Consider the following 24,374-nt stretch of genomic DNA (forward strand, 5'->3'; position numbering starts at 1 on the left):
ACACGGGGACACTGAACACCAGGGAAGACAGACCGCAAGCCTGTCTGCTTTGATGAGGCCCACGGCACCGCATGCATCCTGGCAATTCTCCACTGCCACAGCGACACTACCGAGGAACTCACAGTGATCAAAGGCACTGTCCCCGAGGACCACAGACAGACTTTCAATGGAAGACCTCTGCCATGCGAGGGGACTTGGAAGCCTGAAAGGGAAAGGTGGTTGGCCACGGCAGGGCACCTGGCAGGGCAACTGTGTCCCCATCTCTTCCCGGCCAATGGACTGCTCCGGATAAAGCTCTGGCTCTTCGAACGGCCTGCATGCCACGTGGGCCGGCCGCGTCATGCCCTCCGGGAGAAACACTATCGCTTTGCACATTCCCAAAAGAAGGAACAAAACGACCAAAGGGCTTGTTCCCATAACTCACCTACCCCCAAGGAGGCCGGCACAGATGCCTCAGCATGTCCATCTTCTCTACGTCCCGCAAGACACCCGTGTGGAGTCACTCCTCCGGAAATGGGATCGCAACTCTACACAGGTTACCTACCTCACTACATCCTCATGAACTGCCAAAGCCATCCCCTCCATAGGCAGCTGATGCCAGCCCTTCACGAACAAGACACATCCTCGGGAATCTGAGGCCAGCACCTGCAACCCAATGATGACAGCCCATCCCACGACATTACATAGGACGTGTCCTCATGATACCTTAACTTTCTCTCCAGGCCCCCAGCCACCACACAGGCTTAAAGGCAGCACTCGATCCTCAGCCCACTCCACGATGATCCACTTAGCACCAACAGTGTGCCGGCAGCTTCAGCAGAGGAGCTGAAAGGGGCAGCCCCGTGGCCTAGTCCATCGGCCCCCTTCTGCCATCGCTCAACTCCAGCCCACCCCTGCTCACTGCTCCAGCCCCACCGGGCACTCAGGAACCTCACCACACCACACACAACATCACAGAGGGCCTCAGGCCTGGCCTGAGGCTCCAGGCTCCAACCAGGGAAGCTTGCTCACTTTGGCTTCCAGAATCAACCTCCGAAGCGGCGTGCACAAAGCGTGATCCTGGCCAAAACACACCTCTCCAAGCTGCAAGCTCACTGGGCCTCCACCAGCACATGCTCCGACTCTGAAGACTAGCAGGAGAGCCTGGCCCCTTGTATTCCCTCAGCGGTCTTTTAGCAGGGACCGGGGATTCATAGATGACCCAGCTTATGGGCAGACACGGTCGACCCTCACACAGGAGTCCCTCCAATGCTGGAGCCCTTAGTGGTGTTTGCATGACTGTCAGCAGGGGACGTCGGCCCTCACTCCTAACTGTCCCATACCCCCGAGAGAGGAAACGTGCTGGACCTCAGTTTCGATAAGGAGACGGTAGAGCGTTCTCACTCATTTTGTTCAGATTTTCCAAGGAATGCATACAAGGGTGTCATCATCGATCCAAGCACATGCTGGGACGCTGCAGAACACAAACGGGCAGGCCGTGGGGCTCTGCAGAGGAGCCATGACCCGGAAGTACTCCAACAGCCTGGGGAATCCACAGTCTTCAGGCCACTCAGCAAGACCAACAATCAATCCACTCTTGCAGCCACTGGGCCCATCTGATGAAAACCTAATATCCAATGGCACATTTTAGTATGGGTGAATGCATACCGTCCTGAGTTATCCACAGCCACGCTCAGCAACGTGCGCCCGCCCCACTTTTTCCAGTTCTCCTTAGGACATCCAGTCATCAGACAACGCGAAGGTCTTCTTGTCTTTGCCGACGGCCAGCCTTGCCCTGCAGCTGCACCTGAGAAGTGGACAGAAATCATGCAGGCTTCTGAATTGCACCACGGTTCAGAGAACATGATTCTTGCGAACACTTACCTTGCCGTGAGCCCAGAACCTGCTTTCCAAGTACCACTATCCATTACCGAAAACTGATTGCGTGTCTCACAGCATGACTGGAGGAAGTTAGGCACGTACATTGGTCGGTGTGTCAGACACTGTATCTGTGTATTCACGTGAGTGGGCGTGTGTGACTGTGACTGCGCACGAGGATGCGCTTGTGGGTTCCTGTGTGTGGCGCTGAATACGCGTCTTGGTCTCTGGGTGTCGCTGTGGCCCTCTGCAGACACCTCCAACAGTAAACGCCACAGTTTATACACAGCACCCTGGTTGGACCCCCAACTGAAAGGAGAAAGACCCCTGTCAGCTTCAAGAGGCCGCATGCGAAGTTTAACGCCCAGGGGCTGCTGAAATAGGTCACAGACTCCCGCTCTCCCACAGCCACGCCTTCTGACCAAAGCACAAAGACTGGACGAGACCTGCCTCCCGGCCGTGGGTGTCACATCTACGTGGACCTGGAGACCCTGCCACCTACAAGCACAGTTGATGTGCCCTTGGGGTCACTCCCAGCGCTCCCAGAAGCAAGGGAACCTCCCATGGGGGGGCTGACTCCGACCTGCAGTTGCCTACAGGCAAGATGCAGCCCGGCACTACTCAAGGGGCTAACGAACTTCGGCCCAAGTGCCTCTTCTCGCCAACTAGACCATATCACTTTCCGTGACCCCGTGGGAATGCCCACAACGGGAAGTGTTGGGCTTCAGCAACCAGGACACAGGTTGGGACCTGACAGCGGAAATTAGGCCACCTTCCCGGCCACGTATCGGCAAGCTTCCAACTGGCAGGTTTCGCGTCCCAGACCACTGAGGAAACGCTCAAACGCTTCACAGCCTCGTCCTAAGTGCCCTCCTGCTGCCTGCAGGGCGACTCAACCCTACTTGAAGCCACAGACATCATGCGAACACGGGGACACTGAACACCAGGGAAGACAGACCGCAAGCCTGTCTGCTTTGATGAGGCCCACGGCACCGCATGCATCCTGGCAATTCTCCACTGCCACAGCGACACTACCGAGGAACTCACAGTGATCAAAGGCACTGTCCCCGAGGACCACAGACAGACTTTCAATGGAAGACCTCTGCCATGCGAGGGGACTTGGAAGCCTGAAAGGGAAAGGTGGTTGGCCACGGCAGGGCACCTGGCAGGGCAACTGTGTCCCCATCTCTTCCCGGCCAATGGACTGCTCCGGATAAAGCTCTGGCTCTTCGAACGGCCTGCATGCCACATGGGCCGGCCGCGTCATGCCCTCCGGGAGAAACACTATCGCTTTGCACATTCCCAAAAGAAGGAACAAAACGACCAAAGGGCTTGTTCCCATAACTCACCTACCCCCAAGGAGGCCGGCACAGATGCCTCAGCATGTCCATCTTCTCTACGTCCCGCAAGACACCCGTGTGGAGTCACTCCTCCGGAAATGGGATCGCAACTCTACACAGGTTACCTACCTCACTACATCCTCATGAACTGCCAAAGCCATCCCCTCCATAGGCAGCTGATGCCAGCCCTTCACGAACAAGACACATCCTCGGGAAGCTGAGGCCAGCACCTGCAACCCAATGATGACAGCCCATCCCACGACATTACATAGGACGTGTCCTCATGATACCTTAACTTTCTCTCCAGGCCCCCAGCCACCACACAGGCTTAAAGGCAGCACTCGATCCTCAGCCCACTCCACGATGATCCACTTAGCACCAACAGTGTGCCGGCAGCTTCAGCAGAGGAGCTGAAAGGGGCAGCCCCGTGGCCTAGTCCATCGGCCCCCTTCTGCCATCGCTCAACTCCAGCCCACCCCTGCTCACTGCTCCAGCCCCACCGGGCACTCAGGAACCTCACCACACCACACACAACATCACAGAGGGCCTCAGGCCTGGCCTGAGGCTCCAGGCTCCAACCAGGGAAGCTTGCTCACTTTGGCTTCCAGAATCAACCTCCGAAGCGGCGTGCACAAAGCGTGATCCTGGCCAAAACACACCTCTCCAAGCTGCAAGCTCACTGGGCCTCCACCAGCACACGCTCCGACTCTGAAGACTAGCAGGAGAGCCTGGCCCCTTGTATTCCCTCAGCGGTCTTTTAGCAGGGACCGGGGATTCATAGATGACCCAGCTTATGGGCAGACACGGTCGACCCTCACACAGGAGTCCCTCCAATGCTGGAGCCCTTAGTGGTGTTTGCATGCCTGTCAGCAGGGGACGTCGGCCCTCACTCCTAACTGTCCCATACCCCCGAGAGAGGAAACGTGCTGGACCTCAGTTTCGATAAGGAGACGGTAGAGCGTTCTCACTCATTTTGTTCAGATTTTCCAAGGAATGCATACAAGGGTGTCATCATCGATCCAAGCACATGCTGGGACGCTGCAGAACACAAACGGGCAGGCCGTGGGGCTCTGCAGAGGAGCCATGACCCGGAAGTACTCCAACAGCCTGGGGAATCCACAGTCTTCAGGCCACTCAGCAAGACCAACAATCAATCCACTCTTGCAGCCACTGGGCCCATCTGATGAAAACCTAATATCCAATGGCACATTTTAGTATGGGTGAATGCATACCGTCCTGAGTTATCCACAGCCACGCTCAGCAACGTGCGCCCGCCCCACTTTTTCCAGTTCTCCTTAGGACATCCAGTCATCAGACAACGCGAAGGTCTTCTTGTCTTTGCCGACGGCCAGCCTTGCCCTGCAGCTGCACCTGAGAAGTGGACAGAAATCATGCAGGCTTCTGAATTGCACCACGGTTCAGAGAACATGATTCTTGCGAACACTTACCTTGCCGTGAGCCCAGAACCTGCTTTCCAAGTACCACTATCCATTACCGAAAACTGATTGCGTGTCTCACAGCATGACTGGAGGAAGTTAGGCACGTACATTGGTCGGTGTGTCAGACACTGTATCTGTGTATTCACGTGAGTGGGCGTGTGTGACTGTGACTGCGCACGAGGATGCGCTTGTGGGTTCCTGTGTGTGGCGCTGAATACGCGTCTTGGTCTCTGGGTGTCGCTGTGGCCCTCTGCAGACACCTCCAACAGTAAACGCCATAGTTTATACACAGCACCCTGGTTGGACCCCCAACTGAAAGGAGAAAGACCCCTGTCAGCTTCAAGAGGCCGCATGCGAAGTTTAATGCCCAGGGGCTGCTGAAATAGGTCACAGACTCCCGCTCTCCCACAGCCACGCCTTCTGACCAAAGCACAAAGACTGGACGAGACCTGCCTCCCGGCCGTGGGTGTCACATCTACGTGGACCTGGAGACCCTGCCACCTACAAGCACATCTGATGTGCCCTTGGGGTCACTCCCAGCGCTCCCAGAAGCAAGGGAACCTCCCATGGGGGGGCTGACTCCGACCTGCAGTTGCCTACAGGCAAGATGCAGCCCGGCACTACTCAAGGGGCTAACGAACTTCGGCCCAAGTGCCTCTTCTCGCCAACTAGACCATATCACTTTCCGTGACCCCGTGGGAATGCCCACAACGGGAAGTGTTGGGCTTCAGCAACCAGGACACAGGTTGGGACCTGACAGCGGAAATTAGGCCACCTTCCCGGCCACGTATCGGCAAGCTTCCAACTGGCAGGTTTCGCGGCCCAGACCACTGAGGAAACGCTCAAACGCTTCACAGCCTCGTCCTAAGTGCCCTCCTGCTGCCTGCAGGGCGACTCAACCCTACTTGAAGCCACAGACATCATGCGAACACGGGGACACTGAACACCAGGGAAGACAGACCGCAAGCCTGTCTGCTTTGATGAGGCCCACGGCACCGCATGCATCCTGGCAATTCTCCACTGCCACAGCGACACTACCGAGGAACTCACAGTGATCAAAGGCACTGTCCCCGAGGACCACAGACAGACTTTCAATGGAAGACCTCTGCCATGCGAGGGGACTTGGAAGCCTGAAAGGGAAAGGTGGTTGGCCACGGCAGGGCACCTGGCAGGGCAACTGTGTCCCCATCTCTTCCCGGCCAATGGACTGCTCCGGATAAAGCTCTGGCTCTTCGAACGGCCTGCATGCCACGTGGGCCGGCCGCGTCATGCCCTCCGGGAGAAACACTATCGCTTTGCACATTCCCAAAAGAAGGAACAAAACGACCAAAGGGCTTGTTCCCATAACTCACCTACCCCCAAGGAGGCCGGCACAGATGCCTCAGCATGTCCATCTTCTCTACGTCCCGCAAGACACCCGTGTGGAGTCACTCCTCCGGAAATGGGATCGCAACTCTACACAGGTTACCTACCTCACTACATCCTCATGAACTGCCAAAGCCATCCCCTCCATAGGCAGCTGATGCCAGCCCTTCACGAACAAGACACATCCTCGGGAAGCTGAGGCCAGCACCTGCAACCCAATGATGACAGCCCATCCCACGACATTACATAGGACGTGTCCTCATGATACCTTAACTTTCTCTCCAGGCCCCCAGCCACCACACAGGCTTAAAGGCAGCACTCGATCCTCAGCCCACTCCACGATGATCCACTTAGCACCAACAGTGTGCCGGCAGCTTCAGCAGAGGAGCTGAAAGGGGCAGCCCCGTGGCCTAGTCCATCGGCCCCCTTCTGCCATCGCTCAACTCCAGCCCACCCCTGCTCACTGCTCCAGCCCCACCGGGCACTCAGGAACCTCACCACACCACACACAACATCACAGAGGGCCTCAGGCCTGGCCTGAGGCTCCAGGCTCCAACCAGGGAAGCTTGCTCACTTTGGCTTCCAGAATCAACCTCCGAAGCGGCGTGCACAAAGCGTGATCCTGGCCAAAACACACCTCTCCAAGCTGCAAGCTCACTGGGCCTCCACCAGCACATGCTCCGACTCTGAAGACTAGCAGGAGAGCCTGGCCCCTTGTATTCCCTCAGCGGTCTTTTAGCAGGGACCGGGGATTCATAGATGACCCAGCTTATGGGCAGACACGGTCGACCCTCACACAGGAGTCCCTCCAATGCTGGAGCCCTTAGTGGTGTTTGCATGACTGTCAGCAGGGGACGTCGGCCCTCACTCCTAACTGTCCCATACCCCCGAGAGAGGAAACGTGCTGGACCTCAGTTTCGATAAGGAGACGGTAGAGCGTTCTCACTCATTTTGTTCAGATTTTCCAAGGAATGCATACAAGGGTGTCATCATCGATCCAAGCACATGCTGGGACGCTGCAGAACACAAACGGGCAGGCCGTGGGGCTCTGCAGAGGAGCCATGACCCGGAAGTACTCCAACAGCCTGGGGAATCCACAGTCTTCAGGCCACTCAGCAAGACCAACAATCAATCCACTCTTGCAGCCACTGGGCCCATCTGATGAAAACCTAATATCCAATGGCACATTTTAGTATGGGTGAATGCATACCGTCCTGAGTTATCCACAGCCACGCTCAGCAACGTGCGCCCGCCCCACTTTTTCCAGTTCTCCTTAGGACATCCAGTCATCAGACAACGCGAAGGTCTTCTTGTCTTTGCCGACGGCCAGCCTTGCCCTGCAGCTGCACCTGAGAAGTGGACAGAAATCATGCAGGCTTCTGAATTGCACCACGGTTCAGAGAACATGATTCTTGCGAACACTTACCTTGCCGTGAGCCCAGAACCTGCTTTCCAAGTACCACTATCCATTACCGAAAACTGATTGCGTGTCTCACAGCATGACTGGAGGAAGTTAGGCACGTACATTGGTCGGTGTGTCAGACACTGTATCTGTGTATTCACGTGAGTGGGCGTGTGTGACTGTGACTGCGCACGAGGATGCGCTTGTGGGTTCCTGTGTGTGGCGCTGAATACGCGTCTTGGTCTCTGGGTGTCGCTGTGGCCCTCTGCAGACACCTCCAACAGTAAACGCCACAGTTTATACACAGCACCCTGGTTGGACCCCCAACTGAAAGGAGAAAGACCCCTGTCAGCTTCAAGAGGCCGCATGCGAAGTTTAACGCCCAGGGGCTGCTGAAATAGGTCACAGACTCCCGCTCTCCCACAGCCACGCCTTCTGACCAAAGCACAAAGACTGGACGAGACCTGCCTCCCGGCCGTGGGTGTCACATCTACGTGGACCTGGAGACCCTGCCACCTACAAGCACAGTTGATGTGCCCTTGGGGTCACTCCCAGCGCTCCCAGAAGCAAGGGAACCTCCCATGGGGGGGCTGACTCCGACCTGCAGTTGCCTACAGGCAAGATGCAGCCCGGCACTACTCAAGGGGCTAACGAACTTCGGCCCAAGTGCCTCTTCTCGCCAACTAGACCATATCACTTTCCGTGACCCCGTGGGAATGCCCACAACGGGAAGTGTTGGGCTTCAGCAACCAGGACACAGGTTGGGACCTGACAGCGGAAATTAGGCCACCTTCCCGGCCACGTATCGGCAAGCTTCCAACTGGCAGGTTTCGCGTCCCAGACCACTGAGGAAACGCTCAAACGCTTCACAGCCTCGTCCTAAGTGCCCTCCTGCTGCCTGCAGGGCGACTCAACCCTACTTGAAGCCACAGACATCATGCGAACACGGGGACACTGAACACCAGGGAAGACAGACCGCAAGCCTGTCTGCTTTGATGAGGCCCACGGCACCGCATGCATCCTGGCAATTCTCCACTGCCACAGCGACACTACCGAGGAACTCACAGTGATCAAAGGCACTGTCCCCGAGGACCACAGACAGACTTTCAATGGAAGACCTCTGCCATGCGAGGGGACTTGGAAGCCTGAAAGGGAAAGGTGGTTGGCCACGGCAGGGCACCTGGCAGGGCAACTGTGTCCCCATCTCTTCCCGGCCAATGGACTGCTCCGGATAAAGCTCTGGCTCTTCGAACGGCCTGCATGCCACATGGGCCGGCCGCGTCATGCCCTCCGGGAGAAACACTATCGCTTTGCACATTCCCAAAAGAAGGACCAAAACGACCAAAGGGCTTGTTCCCATAACTCACCTACCCCCAAGGAGGCCGGCACAGATGCCTCAGCATGTCCATCTTCTCTACGTCCCGCAAGACACCCGTGTGGAGTCACTCCTCCGGAAATGGGATCGCAACTCTACACAGGTTACCTACCTCACTACATCCTCATGAACTGCCAAAGCCATCCCCTCCATAGGCAGCTGATGCCAGCCCTTCACGAACAAGACACATCCTCGGGAAGCTGAGGCCAGCGCCTGCAACACAATGATGACAGCCCATCCCACGACATTACATAGGACGTGTCCTCATGATACCTTAACTTTCTCTCCAGGCCCCCAGCCACCACACAGGCTTAAATGCAGCACTCGATCCTCAGCCCACTCCACGATGATCCACTTAGCACCAACAGTGTGCCGGCAGCTTCAGCAGAGGAGCTGAAAGGGGCAGCCCCGTGGCCTAGTTCATCGGCCCCCTTCTGCCATCGCTCAACTCCAGCCCACCCCTGCTCACTGCTCCAGCCCCACCGGGCACTCAGGAACCTCACCACACCACACACAACATCACAGAGGGCCTCAGGCCTGGCCTGAGGCTCCAGGCTCCAACCAGGGAAGCTTGCTCACTTTGGCTTCCAGAATCAACCTCCGAAGCGGCATGCACAAAGCGTGATCCTGGCCAAAACACACCTCTCCAAGCTGCAAGCTCACTGGGCCTCCACCAGCACACGCTCCGACTCTGAAGACTAGCAGGAGAGCCTGGCCCCTTGTATTCCCTCAGCGGTCTTTTAGCAGGGACCGGGGATTCATAGATGACCCAGCTTATGGGCAGACACGGTCGACCCTCACACAGGAGTCCCTCCAATGCTGGAGCCCTTAGTGGTGTTTGCATGCCTGTCAGCAGGGGACGTCGGCCCTCACTCCTAACTGTCCCATACCCCTGAGAGAGGAAACGTGCTGGACCTCAGTTTCGATAAGGAGACGGTAGAGCGTTCTCACTCATTTTGTTCAGATTTTCCAAGGAATGCATACAAGGGTGTCATCATCGATCCAAGCACATGCTGGGACGCTGCAGAACACAAACGGGCAGGCCGTGGGGCTCTGCAGAGGAGCCATGACCCGGAAGTACTCCAAAAGCCTGGGGAATCCACAGTCTTCAGGCCACTCAGCAAGACCAACAATCAATCCACTCTTGCAGCCACTGGGCCCATCTGATGAAAACCTAATATCCAATGGCACATTTTAGTATGGGTGAATGCATACCGTCCTGAGTTATCCACAGCCACGCTCAGCAACGTGCGCCCGCCCCACTTTTTCCAGTTCTCCTTAGGACATCCAGTCATCAGACAACGCGAAGGTCTTCTTGTCTTTGCCGACGGCCAGCCTTGCCCTGCAGCTGCACCTGAGAAGTGGACAGAAATCATGCAGGCTTCTGAATTGCACCACGGTTCAGAGAACATGATTCTTGCGAACACTTACCTTGCCGTGAGCCCAGAACCTGCTTTCCAAGTACCACTATCCATTACCGAAAACTGATTGCGTGTCTCACAGCATGACTGGAGGAAGTTAGGCACGTACATTGGTCGGTGTGTCAGACACTGTATCTGTGTATTCACGTGAGTGGGCGTGTGTGACTGTGACTGCGCACGAGGATGCGCTTGTGGGTTCCTGTGTGTGGCGCTGAATACGCGTCTTGGTCTCTGGGTGTCGCTGTGGCCCTCTGCAGACACCTCCAACAGTAAACGCCACAGTTTATACACAGCACCCTGGTTGGACCCCCAACTGAAAGGAGAAAGACCCCTGTCAGCTTCAAGAGGCCGCATGCGAAGTTTAACGCCCAGGGGCTGCTGAAATAGGTCACAGACTCCCGCTCTCCCACAGCCACGCCTTCTGACCAAAGCACAAAGACTGGACGAGACCTGCCTCCCGGCCGTGGGTGTCACATCTACGTGGACCTGGAGACCCTGCCACCTACAAGCACAGTTGATGTGCCCTTGGGGTCACTCCCAGCGCTCCCAGAAGCAAGGGAACCTCCCATGGGGGGGCTGACTCCGACCTGCAGTTGCCTACAGGCAAGATGCAGCCCGGCACTACTCAAGGGGCTAACGAACTTCGGCCCAAGTGCCTCTTCTCGCCAACTAGACCATATCACTTTCCGTGACCCCGTGGGAATGCCCACAACGGGAAGTGTTGGGCTTCAGCAACCAGGACACAGGTTGGGACCTGACAGCGGAAATTAGGCCACCTTCCCGGCCACGTATCGGCAAGCTTCCAACTGGCAGGTTTCGCGTCCCAGACCACTGAGGAAACGCTCAAACGCTTCACAGCCTCGTCCTAAGTGCCCTCCTGCTGCCTGCAGGGCGACTCAACCCTACTTGAAGCCACAGACATCATGCGAACACGGGGACACTGAACACCAGGGAAGACAGACCGCAAGCCTGTCTGCTTTGATGAGGCCCACGGCACCGCATGCATCCTGGCAATTCTCCACTGCCACAGCGACACTACCGAGGAACTCACAGTGATCAAAGGCACTGTCCCCGAGGACCACAGACAGACTTTCAATGGAAGACCTCTGCCATGCGAGGGGACTTGGAAGCCTGAAAGGGAAAGGTGGTTGGCCACGGCAGGGCACCTGGCAGGGCAACTGTGTCCCCATCTCTTCCCGGCCAATGGACTGCTCCGGATAAAGCTCTGGCTCTTCGAACGGCCTGCATGCCACATGGGCCGGCCGCGTCATGCCCTCCGGGAGAAACACTATCGCTTTGCACATTCCCAAAAGAAGGAACAAAATGACCAAAGGGCTTGTTCCCATAACTCACCTACCCCCAAGGAGGCCGGCACAGATGCCTCAGCATGTCCATCTTCTCTACGTCCCGCAAGACACCCGTGTGGAGTCACTCCTCCGGAAATGGGATCGCAACTCTACACAGGTTACCTACCTCACTACATCCTCATGAACTGCCAAAGCCATCCCCTCCATAGGCAGCTGATGCCAGCCCTTCACGAACAAGACACATCCTCGGGAAGCTGAGGCCAGCGCCTGCAACACAATGATGACAGCCCATCCCACGACATTACATAGGACGTGTCCTCATGATACCTTAACTTTCTCTCCAGGCCCCCAGCCACCACACAGGCTTAAATGCAGCACTCGATCCTCAGCCCACTCCACGATGATCCACTTAGCACCAACAGTGTGCCGGCAGCTTCAGCAGAGGAGCTGAAAGGGGCAGCCCCGTGGCCTAGTCCATCGGCCCCCTTCCGCCATCGCTCAACTCCAGCCCACCCCTGCTCACTGCTCCAGCCCCACCGGGCACTCAGGAACCTCACCACACCACACACAACATCACAGAGGGCCTCAGGCCTGGCCTGAGGCTCCAGGCTCCAACCAGGGAAGCTTGCTCACTTTGGCTTCCAGAATCAACCTCCGAAGCGGCATGCACAAAGCGTGATCCTGGCCAAAACACACCTCTCCAAGCTGCAAGCTCACTGGGCCTCCACCAGCACACGCTCCGACTCTGAAGACTAGCAGGAGAGCCTGGCCCCTTGTATTCCCTCAGCGGTCTTTTAGCAGGGACCGGGGATTCATAGATGACCCAGCTTATGGGCAGACACGGTCGACCCTCACACAGGAGTCCCTCCAATGCTGGAGCCCTTAGTGGTGTTTGCATGCCTGTCAGCAGGGGACGTCGGCCCTCACTCCTAACTGTCCCATACCCCCGAGAGAGGAAACGTGCTGGACCTCAGTTTCGATAAGGAGACGGTAGAGCGTTCTCACTCATTTTGTTCAGATTTTCCAAGGAATGCATACAAGGGTGTCATCATCGATCCAAGCACATGCTGGGACGCTGCAGAACACAAACGGGCAGGCCGTGGGGCTCTGCAGAGGAGCCATGACCCGGAAGTACTCCAAAAGCCTGGGGAATCCACAGTCTTCAGGCCACTCAGCAAGACCAACAATCAATCCACTCTTGCAGCCACTGGGCCCATCTGATGAAAACCTAATATCCAATGGCACATTTTAGTATGGGTGAATGCATACCGTCCTGAGTTATCCAGAGCCACGCTCAGCAATGTGCGCCCGCCCCACTTTTTCCAGTTCTCCTTAGGACATCCAGTCATCAGACAACGCGAAGGTCTTCTTGTCTTTGCCGACGGCCAGCCTTACCCTGCAGCTGCACCTGAGAAGGGGACAGAAATCATGCAGGCTTCTGAATTGCACCACGGTTCAGAGAACATGATTCTTGCGAACACTTACCTTGCCGTGAGCCCAGAACCTGCTTTCCAAGTAACACTATCCATTACCGAAAACTGATTGCGTGTCTCACAGCATGACTGGAGGAAGTTAGGCACGTACATTGGTCGGTGTTTCAGACACTGTATCTGTGTATTCACGTGAGTGGGCGTGTGTGACTGTGACTGCGCACGAGGATGCGCTTGTGGGTTCCTGTGTGTGGCGCTGAATACGCGTCTTGGTCTCTGGGTGTCGCTGTGGCCCTCTGCAGACACCTCCAACAGTAAACGCCATAGTTTATAAACAGCACCCTTGTTGGACCCCCAACTGAAAGGAGAAAGACCCCTGTCAGCTTCAAGAGGCCGCATGCGAAGTTTAACCCCCAGGGGCTGCTGAAATGGGTCACAGACTCCCGCTCTCCCACAGCCACGCCTTCTGACCAAAGCACAAAGACTGGACGAGACCTGCCTCCCGGACGTGGGTGTCACATCTACGTGGACCTGGAGACCCTGCCACCTACAAGCACATCTGATGTGCCCTTGGGGTCACTCCCAGTGCTCCCAGAAGCAAGGGAACCTCCCATGGGGGGGCTGACTCCGACCTGCAGTTGCCTACAGGCAAGATGCAGCCCGGCACTACTCAAGGGGCTAACGAACTTCGGCCCAAGTGCCTCTTCTCGCCAACTAGACCATATCACTTTCCGTGACCCCGTGGGAATGCCCACAACGGGAAGTGTTGGGCTTCAGCAACCATGACACAGGTTGGGACCTGACGGCGGATATTAGGCCACCTTTCCGGCCACGTATCGGCAAGCTTCCAACTGGCAGGTTTCGCGGCCCAGACCACTGAGGAAACGCTCAAACGCTTCACAGCCTCGTCCTAAGTGCCCTCCTGCTGCCTGCAGGGCGACTCAACCCTACTTGAAGTCACAGACATCATGCGAACACGGGGACACTGAACACCAGGGAAGACAGACCGCAAGCCTGTCTGCTTTGATGAGGCCCACGGCACCGCATGCATCCTGGCAATTCTCCACTGCCACAGCGACACTACCGAGGAACTCACAGTGATCAAAGGCACTGTCCCCGAGGACCACAGACAGACTTTCAATGGAAGACCTCTGCCATGCGAGGGGACTTGGAAGCCTGAAAGGGAAAGGTGGTTGGCCACGGCAGGGCACCTGGCAGGGCAACTGTGTCCCCATCTCTTCCCGGCCAATGGACTGCTCCGGATAAAGCTCTGGCTCTTCGAACGGCCTGCATGCCACATGGGCCGGCCGCGTCATGCCCTCCGGGAGAAACACTATCGCTTTGCACATTCCCAAAAGAAGGAACAAAACGACCAAAGGGCTTGTTCCCATAACTCACCTACCCCCAAGGAGGCCGGCACAGATGCCTCAGCATGTCCATCTTCTCTACGTCCCGCAAGACACCCGTGTGGAGTCACTCCTCCGGAAATGGGATCGCAACTCTACACAGGTTACCTACCTCACTACATCCTCATGAACTGCCAAAGCCATCCCCTCCATAGGCAGCTGATGCCAGCCCTTCACGAACAAGACACATCCTCGGGAAGCTGAGGCCAGCGCCTGCAACACAATGATGACAGCCCATCCCACGACATTACATAGGACGTGTCCTCATGATACCTTAACTTTCTCTCCAGGCCCCCAGCCACCACACAGGCTTAAATGCTGCACTCAATCCTCAGCCCACTCCACGATGATCCACTTAGCACCAACAGTGTGCCGGCAGCTTCAGCAGAGGAGCTGAAAGGGGCAGCCCCGAGGCCTAGTCCATCGGCCCCCTTCTGCCATCGCTCAACTCCAGCCCACCCCCGCTCACTGCTCCAGCCCCACCGGGCACTCAGGAACCTCACCACACCACACACAACATCAGAGAGGGCCACAGGCCTGGCCTGAGGCTCCAGGCTCCAACCAGGGAAGCTTGCTCACTTTGGCTTCCAGAATCAACCTCCGAAGCGGCATGCACAAAGCGTGATCCTGGCCAAAACACACCTCTCCAAGCTGCAAGCTCACTGGGCCTCCACCAGCACACGCTCCGACTCTGAAGACTAGCAGGAGAGCCTGGCCCCTTGTATTCCCTCAGCGGTCTTTTAGCAGGGACCGGGGATTCATAGATGACCCAGCTTATGGGCAGACACGGTCGACCCTCACACAGGAGTCCCTCCAATGCTGGAGCCCTTAGTGGTGTTTGCATGCCTGTCAGCAGGGGACGTCGGCCCTCACTCCTAACTGTCCCATACCCCCGAGAGAGGAAACGTGCTGGACCTCAGTTTCGATAAGGAGACGGTAGAGCGTTCTCACTCATTTTGTTCAGATTTTCCAAGGAATGCATACAAGGGTGTCATCATCGATCCAAGCACATGCTGGGACGCTGCAGAACACAAACGGGCAGGCCGTGGGGCTCTGCAGAGGAGCCATGACCCGGAAGTACTCCAACAGCCTGGGGAATCCACAGTCTTCAGGCCACTCAGCAAGACCAACAATCAATCCACTCTTGCAGCCACTGGGCCCATCTGATGAAAACCTAATATCCAATGGCACATTTTCGTATGGGTGAATGCCTACCGTCCTGAGTTATCCAGAGCCACGCTCAGCAATGTGCGCCCGCCCCACTTTTTCCAGTTCTCCTTAGGACATCCAGTCATCAGACAACGCGAAGGTCTTCTTGTCTTTGCCGACGGCCAGCCTTACCCTGCAGCTGCACCTGAGAAGGGGACAGAAATCATGCAGGCTTCTGAATTGCACCACGGTTCAGAGAACATGATTCTTGCGAACACTTACCTTGCCGTGAGCCCAGAACCTGCTTTCCAAGTAACACTATCCAGTACCGAAAACTGATTGCGTGTCTCACAGCATGACTGGAGGAAGTTAGGCACGTACATTGGTCGGTGTGTCAGACACTGTATCTGTGTATTCACGTGAGTGGGCGTGTGTGACTGTGACTGCGCACGAGGATGCGCTTGTGGGTTCCTGTGTGTGGCGCTGAATACGCGTCTTGGTCTCTGGGTGTCGCTGTGGCCCTCTGCAGACACCTCCAACAGTAAACGCCATAGTTTATACACAGCACCCTGGTTGGACCCCCAACTGAAAGGAGAAAGACCCCTGTCAGCTTCAAGAGGCCGCATGCGAAGTTTAACCCCCAGGGGCTGCTGAAATGGGTCACAGACTCCCGCTCTCCCACAGCCACGCCTTCTGACCAAAGCACAAAGACTGGACGAGACCTGCCTCCCGGCCGTGGGTGTCACATCTACGTGGACCTGGAGAACCTGCCACCTACAAGCACATCTGATGTGCCCTTGGGGTCACTCCCAGCGCTCCCAGAAGCAAGGGAACCTCCCATGGGGGGGCTGACTCCGACCTGCAGTTGCCTACAGGCAAGATGCAGCCCGGCACTACTCAAGGGGCTAACGAACTTCGGCCCAAGTGCCTCTTTTCGCCAACTAGACCATATCACTTTCCGTGACCCCGTGGGAATGCCCACAACGGGAAGTGTTGGGCTTCAGCAACCATGACACAGGTTGGGACCTGACAGCGGAAATTAGGCCACCTTCCCGGCCACGTATCGGCAAGCTTCCAACTGGCAGGTTTCGCGGCCCAGACCACTGAGGAAACGCTCAAACGCTTCACAGCCTCGTCCTAAGTGCCCTCCTGCTGCCTGCAGGGCGACTCAACCCTACTTGAAGCCACAGACATCATGCGAACACGGGGACACTGAACACCAGGGAAGACAGACCGCAAGCCTGTCTGTTTGATGAGGCCCATGGCACCGCATGCATCCTGGCAATTCTCCACTGCCACAGCGACACTACCGAGGAACTCACAGTGATCAAAGGCACTGTCCCCGAGGACCACAGACAGACTTTCAATGGAAGACCTCTGCCATGCGAGGGGACTTGGAAGCCTGAAAGGGAAAGGTGGTTGGCCACGGCAGGGCACCTGGCAGGGCAACTGTGTCCCCATCTCTTCCCGGCCAATGGACTGCTCCGGATAAAGCTCTGGCTCTTCGAACGGCCTGCATGCCACACGGGCCGGCCGCGTCATGCCCTCCGGGAGAAACACTATCGCTTTGCACATTCCCAAAAGAAGGAACAAAACGACCAAAGGGCTTGTTCCCATAACTCACCTACCCCCAAGGAGGCCGGCACAGATGCCTCAGCATGTCCATCTTCTCTACGTCCCGCAAGACACCCGTGTGGAGTCACTCCTCCGGAAATGGGATCGCAACTCTACACAGGTTACCTACCTCACTACATCCTCATGAACTGCCAAAGCCATCCCCTCCATAGGCAGCTGATGCCAGCCCTTCACGAACAAGACACATCCTCGGGAAGCTGAGGCCAGCACCTGCAACCCAATGATGACAGCCCATCCCACGACATTACATAGGACGTGTCCTCATGATACCTTAACTTTCTCTCCAGGCCCCCAGCCACCACACAGGCTTAAAGGCAGCACTCGATCCTCAGCCCACTCCACGATGATCCACTTAGCACCAACAGTGTGCCGGCAGCTTCAGCAGAGGAGCTGAAAGGGGCAGCCCCGTGGCCTAGTCCATCGGCCCCCTTCTGCCATCGCTCAACTCCAGCCCACCCCTGCTCACTGCTCCAGCCCCACCGGGCACTCAGGAACCTCACCACACCACACACAACATCACAGAGGGCCTCAGGCCTGGCCTGAGGCTCCAGGCTCCAACCAGGGAAGCTTGCTCAATTTGGCTTCCAGAATCAACCTCCGAAGCAGCATGCACAAAGCGTGATCCTGCCCAAAATACACCTCTCCAAGCTGCAAGCTCACTGGGCCTCCACCAGCACACGCTCCGACTCTGAAGACTAGCAGGAGAGCCTGCCCCCTTGTATTCCCTCAGCGGTCTTTTAGCAGGGACCGGGGATTCATAGATGACCCAGCTTATGGGCAGACACGGTCGACCCTCACACAGGAGTCCCTCCAATGCTGGAGCCCTTAGTGGTGTTTGCATGCCTGTCAGCAGGGGACGTCGGCCCTCACTCCTAACTGTCCCATACCCCCGAGAGAGGAAACGTGCTGGACCTCAGTTTCGATAAGGAGACGGTAGAGCGTTCTCACTCATTTTGTTCAGATTTTCCAAGGAATGCATACAAGGGTGTCATCATCGATCCAAGCACATGCTGGGACGCTGCAGAACACAAACGGGCAGGCCGTGGGGCTCTGCAGAGGAGCCATGACCCGGAAGTACTCCAACAGCCTGGGGAATCCACAGTCTTCAGGCCACTCAGCAAGACCAACAATCAATCCACTCTTGCAGCCACTGGGCCCATCTGATGAAAACCTAATATCCAATGGCACATTTTCGTATGGGTGAATGCCTACCGTCCTGAGTTATCCAGAGCCACGCTCAGCAATGTGCGCCCGCCCCACTTTTTCCAGTTCTCCTTAGGACATCCAGTCATCAGACAACGCGAAGGTCTTCTTGTCTTTGCCGACGGCCAGCCTTACCCTGCAGCTGCACCTGAGAAGGGGACAGAAATCATGCAGGCTTCTGAATTGCACCACGGTTCAGAGAACATGATTCTTGCGAACACTTACCTTGCCGTGAGCCCAGAACCTGCTTTCCAAGTAACACTATCCAGTACCGAAAACTGATTGCGTGTCTCACAGCATGACTGGAGGAAGTTAGGCACGTACATTGGTCGGTGTGTCAGACACTGTATCTGTGTATTCACGTGAGTGGGCGTGTGTGACTGTGACTGCGCACGAGGATGCGCTTGTGGGTTCCTGTGTGTGGCGCTGAATACGCGTCTTGGTCTCTGGGTGTCGCTGTGGCCCTCTGCAGACACCTCCAACAGTAAACGCCATAGTTTATACACAGCACCCTGGTTGGACCCCCAACTGAAAGGAGAAAGACCCCTGTCAGCTTCAAGAGGCCGCATGCGAAGTTTAACCCCCAGGGGCTGCTGAAATGGGTCACAGACTCCCGCTCTCCCACAGCCACGCCTTCTGACCAAAGCACAAAGACTGGACGAGACCTGCCTCCCGGCCGTGGGTGTCACATCTACGTGGACCTGGAGAACCTGCCACCTACAAGCACATCTGATGTGCCCTTGGGGTCACTCCCAGCGCTCCCAGAAGCAAGGGAACCTCCCATGGGGGGGCTGACTCCGACCTGCAGTTGCCTACAGGCAAGATGCAGCCCGGCACTACTCAAGGGGCTAACGAACTTCGGCCCAAGTGCCTCTTCTCGCCAACTAGACCATATCACTTTCCGTGACCCCGTGGGAATGCCCACAACGGGAAGTGTTGGGCTTCAGCAACCATGACACAGGTTGGGACCTGACAGCGGAAATTAGGCCACCTTCCCGGCCACGTATCGGCAAGCTTCCAACTGGCAGGTTTCGCGGCCCAGACCACTGAGGAAACGCTCAAACGCTTCACAGCCTCGTCCTAAGTGCCCTCCTGCTGCCTGCAGGGCGACTCAACCCTACTTGAAGCCACAGACATCATGCGAACACGGGGACACTGAACACCAGGGAAGACAGACCGCAAGCCTGTCTGTTTGATGAGGCCCATGGCACCGCATGCATCCTGGCAATTCTCCACTGCCACAGCGACACTACCGAGGAACTCACAGTGATCAAAGGCACTGTCCCCGAGGACCACAGACAGACTTTCAATGGAAGACCTCTGCCATGCGAGGGGACTTGGAAGCCTGAAAGGGAAAGGTGGTTGGCCACGGCAGGGCACCTGGCAGGGCAACTGTGTCCCCATCTCTTCCCGGCCAATGGACTGCTCCGGATAAAGCTCTGGCTCTTCGAACGGCCTGCATGCCACACGGGCCGGCCGCGTCATGCCCTCCGGGAGAAACACTATCGCTTTGCACATTCCCAAAAGAAGGAACAAAACGACCAAAGGGCTTGTTCCCATAACTCACCTACCCCCAAGGAGGCCGGCACAGATGCCTCAGCATGTCCATCTTCTCTACGTCCCGCAAGACACCCGTGTGGAGTCACTCCTCCGGAAATGGGATCGCAACTCTACACAGGTTACCTACCTCACTACATCCTCATGAACTGCCAAAGCCATCCCCTCCATAGGCAGCTGATGCCAGCCCTTCACGAACAAGACACATCCTCGGGAAGCTGAGGCCAGCACCTGCAACCCAATGATGACAGCCCATCCCACGACATTACATAGGACGTGTCCTCATGATACCTTAACTTTCTCTCCAGGCCCCCAGCCACCACACAGGCTTAAAGGCAGCACTCGATCCTCAGCCCACTCCACGATGATACACTTAGCACCAACAGTGTGCCGGCAGCTTCAGCAGAGGAGCTGAAAGGGGCAGCCCCGTGGCCTAGTCCATCGGCCCCCTTCTGCCATCGCTCAACTCCAGCCCACCCCTGCTCACTGCTCCAGCCCCACCGGGCACTCAGGAACCTCACCACACCACACACAACATCACAGAGGGCCTCAGGCCTGGCCTGAGGCTCCAGGCTCCAACCAGGGAAGCTTGCTCAATTTGGCTTCCAGAATCAACCTCCGAAGCAGCATGCACAAAGCGTGATCCTGCCCAAAATACACCTCTCCAAGCTGCAAGCTCACTGGGCCTCCACCAGCACACGCTCCGACTCTGAAGACTAGCAGGAGAGCCTGCCCCCTTGTATTCCCTCAGCGGTCTTTTAGCAGGGACCGGGGATTCATAGATGACCCAGCTTATGGGCAGACACGGTCGACCCTCACACAGGAGTCCCTCCAATGCTGGAGCCCTTAGTGGTGTTTGCATGCCTGTCAGCAGGGGACGTCGGCCCTCACTCCTAACTGTCCCATACCCCCGAGAGAGGAAACGTGCTGGACCTCAGTTTCGATAAGGAGACGGTAGAGCGTTCTCACTCATTTTGTTCAGATTTTCCAAGGAATGCATACAAGGGTGTCATCATCGATCCAAGCACATGCTGGGACGCTGCAGAACACAAACGGGCAGGCCGTGGGGCTCTGCAGAGGAGCCATGACCCGGAAGTACTCCAACAGCCTGGGGAATCCACAGTCTTCAGGCCACTCAGCAAGACCAACAATCAATCCACTCTTGCAGCCACTGGGCCCATCTGATGAAAACCTAATATCCAATGGCACATTTTAGTATGGGTGAATGCATACCGTCCTGAGTTATCCACAGCCACGCTCAGCAACGTGCGCCCGCCCCACTTTTCCCAGTTCTCCTTAGGACATCCAGTCATCAGACAACGCGAAGGTCTTCTTGTCTTTGCCGACGGCCAGCCTTGCCCTGCAGCTGCACCTGAGAAGTGGACAGAAATCATGCAGGCTTCTGAATTGCACCACGGTTCAGAGAACATGATTCTTGCGAACACTTACCTTGCCGTGAGCCCAGAACCTGCTTTCCAAGTACCACTATCCATTACCGAAAACTGATTGCGTGTCTCACAGCATGACTGGAGGAAGTTAGGCACGTACATTGGTCGGTGTGTCAGACACTGTATCTGTGTATTCACATGAGTGGGCGTGTGTGACTGTGACTGCGCACGAGGATGCGCTTGTGGGTTCCTGTGTGTGGCGCTGAATACGCGTCTTGGTCTCTGGGTGTCGCTGTGGCCCTCTGCAGACACCTCCAACAGTAAACGCCATAGTTTATACACAGCACCCTGGTTGGACCCCCAACTGAAAGGAGAAAGACCCCTGTCAGCTTCAAGAGGCCGCATGCGAAGTTTAACCCCCAGGGGCTGCTGAAATAGGTCACAGACTCCCGCTCTCCTACAGCCACACCTTCTGACCAAAGCACAAAGACTGGACGAGACCTGCCTCCCGGCCGTGGGTGTCACATCTACGTGGACCTGGAGACCCTGCCACCTACAAGCACATCTGATGTGCCCTTGGGGTCACTCCCAGCGCTCCCAGAAGCAAGGGAACCTCCCATGGGGGGGCTGACTCCGACCTGCAGTTGCCTACAGGCAAGATGCAGCCCGGCACTACTCAAGGGGCTAACGAACTTCGGCCCAAGTGCTTCTTCTCGCCAACTAGACCATATCACTTTCCGTGACCCCGTGGGAATGCCCACAACGGGAAATGTTGGGCTTCAGCAACCAGGACACAGGTTGGGACCTGACGGCGGATATTAGGCCACCTTCCCGGCCACGTATCGGCAAGCTTCCAACTGGCAGGTTTCGCGGCCCAGACCACTGAGGAAACGCTCAAACGCTTCACAGCCTCGTCCTAAGTGCCCTCCTGCTGCCTGCAGGGCGACTCAACCCTACTTGAAGTCACAGACATCATGCGAACACGGGGACACTGAACACCAGGGAAGACAGACCGCAAGCCTGTCTGCTTTGATGAGGCCCACGGCACCGCATGCATCCTGGCAATTCTCCACTGCCACAGAGACACTACCGAGGAACTCACAGTGATCAAAGGCACTGTCCCCGAGAACCACAGACAGACTTTCAATGGAAGACCTCTGCCATGCGAGGGGACTTGGAAGCCTGAAAGGGAAAGGTGGTTGGCCACGGCAGGGCACCTGGCAGGGCAACTGTGTCCCCATCTCTTCCCGGCCAATGGATTGCTCCGGATAAAGCTCTGGCTCTTCGAACGGCCTGCATGCCACATGGGCCGGCCGCGTCATGCCCTCCGGGAGAAACACTATCGCTTTGCACATTCCCAAAAGAAGGAACAAAACACCCAAAGGGCTTGTTCCCATAACTCACCTACCCCCAAGGAGGCCGGCACAGATGCCTCAGCATGTCCATCTTCTCTACGTCCCGCAAGACACCCGTGTGGAGTCACTCCTCCGGAAATGGGATCGCAACTCTACACAGGTTACCTACCTCACTACATCCTCATGAACTGCCAAAGCCATCCCCTCCATAGGCAGCTGATGCCAGCCCTTCACGAACAAGACACATCCTCTGGAAGCTGAGGCCAGCGCCTGCAACACAATGATGACAGCCCATCCCACGACATTACATAGGACGTGTCCTCATGATACCTTAACTTTCTCTCCAGGCCCCCAGCCACCACACAGGCTTAAATGCTGCACTCGATTCTCAGCCCACTCCACGATGATCCACTTAGCACCAACAGTGTGCCGGCAGCTTCAGCAGAGGAGCTGAAAGGGGCAGCCCCGAGGCCTAGTCCATCGGCCCCCTTCTGCCATCGCTCAACTCCAGCCCACCCCCGCTCACTGCTCCAGCCCCACCGGGCACTCAGGAACCTCACCACACCACACACAACATCAGAGAGGGCCACAGGCCTGGCCTGAGGCTCCAGGCTCCAACCAGGGAAGCTTGCTCATTTTGGCTTCCAGAATCAACCTCCGAAGCGGCATGCACAAAGCGTGATCCTGCCCAAAACACACCTCTCCAAGCTGCAAGCTCACTGGGCCTCCACCAGCACACGCTCCGACTCTGAAGACTAGCAGGAGAGCCTGCCCTCTTGTATTCCCTCAGCGGTCTTTTAGCAGGGACCGGGGATTCATAGATGACCCAGCTTATGGGCAGACACGGTCGACCCTCACACAGGAGTCCCTCCAATGCTGGAGCCCTTAGTGGTGTTTGCATGCCTGTCAGCAGGGGACGTCGGCCCTCACTCCTAACTGTCCCATACCCCCGAGAGAGGAAACGTGCTGGACCTCAGTTTCGATGAGGAGACGGTAGAGCGTTCTCACTCATTTTGTTCAGATTTTCCAAGGAATGCATACAAGGGTGTCATCATCGATCCAAGCACATGCTGGGACGCTGCAGAACACAAACGGGCAGGCCGTGGGGCTCTGCAGAGGAGCCATGACCCGGAAGTACTCCAAAAGCCTGGGGAATCCACAGTCTTCAGGCCACTCAGCAAGACCAACAATCAATCCACTCTTGCAGCCACTGGGCCCATCTGATGAAAACCTAATATCCAATGGCACATTTTCGTATGGGTGAATGCCTACCGTCCTGAGTTATCCAGAGCCACGCTCAGCAATGTGCGCCCGCCCCACTTTTTCCAGTTCTCCTTAGGACATCCAGTCATCAGACAACGCGAAGGTCTTCTTGTCTTTGCCGACGGCCAGCCTTACCCTGCAGCTGCACCTGAGAAGGGGACAGAAATCATGCAGGCTTCTGAATTGCACCACGGTTCAGAGAACATGATTCTTGCGAACACTTACCTTGCCGTGAGCCCAGAACCTGCTTTCCAAGTAACACTATCCATTACCGAAAACTGATTGCGTGTCTCACAGCATGACTGGAGGAAGTTAGGCACGTACATTGGTCGGTGTGTCAGACACTGTATCTGTGTATTCACGTGAGTGGGCGTGTGTGACTGTGACTGCGCACGAGGATGCGCTTGTGGGTTCCTGTGTGTGGCGCTGAATACGCGTCTTGGTCTCTGGGTGTCGCTGTGGCCCTCTGCAGACACCTCCAA

The 24,374-nt window shown here is 56.6% G+C and overlaps 9 non-coding genes across 9 annotated transcripts; all 9 read right to left on the reverse strand.

The window, feature by feature from the left end:
• Positions 1-1,343: 1,343 nt before the first annotated feature.
• LOC133086454 (small nucleolar RNA SNORD116) lies at positions 1,344-1,436 on the reverse strand. Its single transcript, XR_009700209.1, has one exon. It is a non-coding gene; the product is annotated as a small nucleolar RNA SNORD116 (small nucleolar RNA).
• A 2,689-nt stretch (positions 1,437-4,125) lies between these two features.
• On the reverse strand, positions 4,126-4,218 carry LOC133086455 (small nucleolar RNA SNORD116). The gene has a single exon (XR_009700210.1). It is a non-coding gene; the product is annotated as a small nucleolar RNA SNORD116 (small nucleolar RNA).
• Positions 4,219-6,907: 2,689 nt separating this feature from the next.
• LOC133086456 (small nucleolar RNA SNORD116) lies at positions 6,908-7,000 on the reverse strand. The gene has a single exon (XR_009700211.1). It is a non-coding gene; the product is annotated as a small nucleolar RNA SNORD116 (small nucleolar RNA).
• A 2,689-nt stretch (positions 7,001-9,689) lies between these two features.
• On the reverse strand, positions 9,690-9,782 carry LOC133086457 (small nucleolar RNA SNORD116). The gene has a single exon (XR_009700212.1). It is a non-coding gene; the product is annotated as a small nucleolar RNA SNORD116 (small nucleolar RNA).
• Positions 9,783-12,471: 2,689 nt separating this feature from the next.
• Positions 12,472-12,564, reverse strand: LOC133086459 (small nucleolar RNA SNORD116). The gene has a single exon (XR_009700214.1). It is a non-coding gene; the product is annotated as a small nucleolar RNA SNORD116 (small nucleolar RNA).
• Positions 12,565-15,253: 2,689 nt separating this feature from the next.
• On the reverse strand, positions 15,254-15,346 carry LOC133086460 (small nucleolar RNA SNORD116). Its single transcript, XR_009700215.1, has one exon. It is a non-coding gene; the product is annotated as a small nucleolar RNA SNORD116 (small nucleolar RNA).
• A 2,688-nt stretch (positions 15,347-18,034) lies between these two features.
• On the reverse strand, positions 18,035-18,127 carry LOC133086461 (small nucleolar RNA SNORD116). Its single transcript, XR_009700216.1, has one exon. It is a non-coding gene; the product is annotated as a small nucleolar RNA SNORD116 (small nucleolar RNA).
• A 2,688-nt stretch (positions 18,128-20,815) lies between these two features.
• Positions 20,816-20,908, reverse strand: LOC133086462 (small nucleolar RNA SNORD116). Its single transcript, XR_009700217.1, has one exon. It is a non-coding gene; the product is annotated as a small nucleolar RNA SNORD116 (small nucleolar RNA).
• A 2,689-nt stretch (positions 20,909-23,597) lies between these two features.
• On the reverse strand, positions 23,598-23,690 carry LOC133086219 (small nucleolar RNA SNORD116). Its single transcript, XR_009699980.1, has one exon. It is a non-coding gene; the product is annotated as a small nucleolar RNA SNORD116 (small nucleolar RNA).
• Between the last annotated feature and the right edge of the window lie 684 nt (positions 23,691-24,374).

The sequence above is a fragment of the Eubalaena glacialis genome, chromosome 2 (genome assembly GCF_028564815.1).
Source record: "Eubalaena glacialis isolate mEubGla1 chromosome 2, mEubGla1.1.hap2.+ XY, whole genome shotgun sequence".
NCBI classification, from domain to species: domain Eukaryota; kingdom Metazoa; phylum Chordata; class Mammalia; order Artiodactyla; family Balaenidae; genus Eubalaena; species Eubalaena glacialis.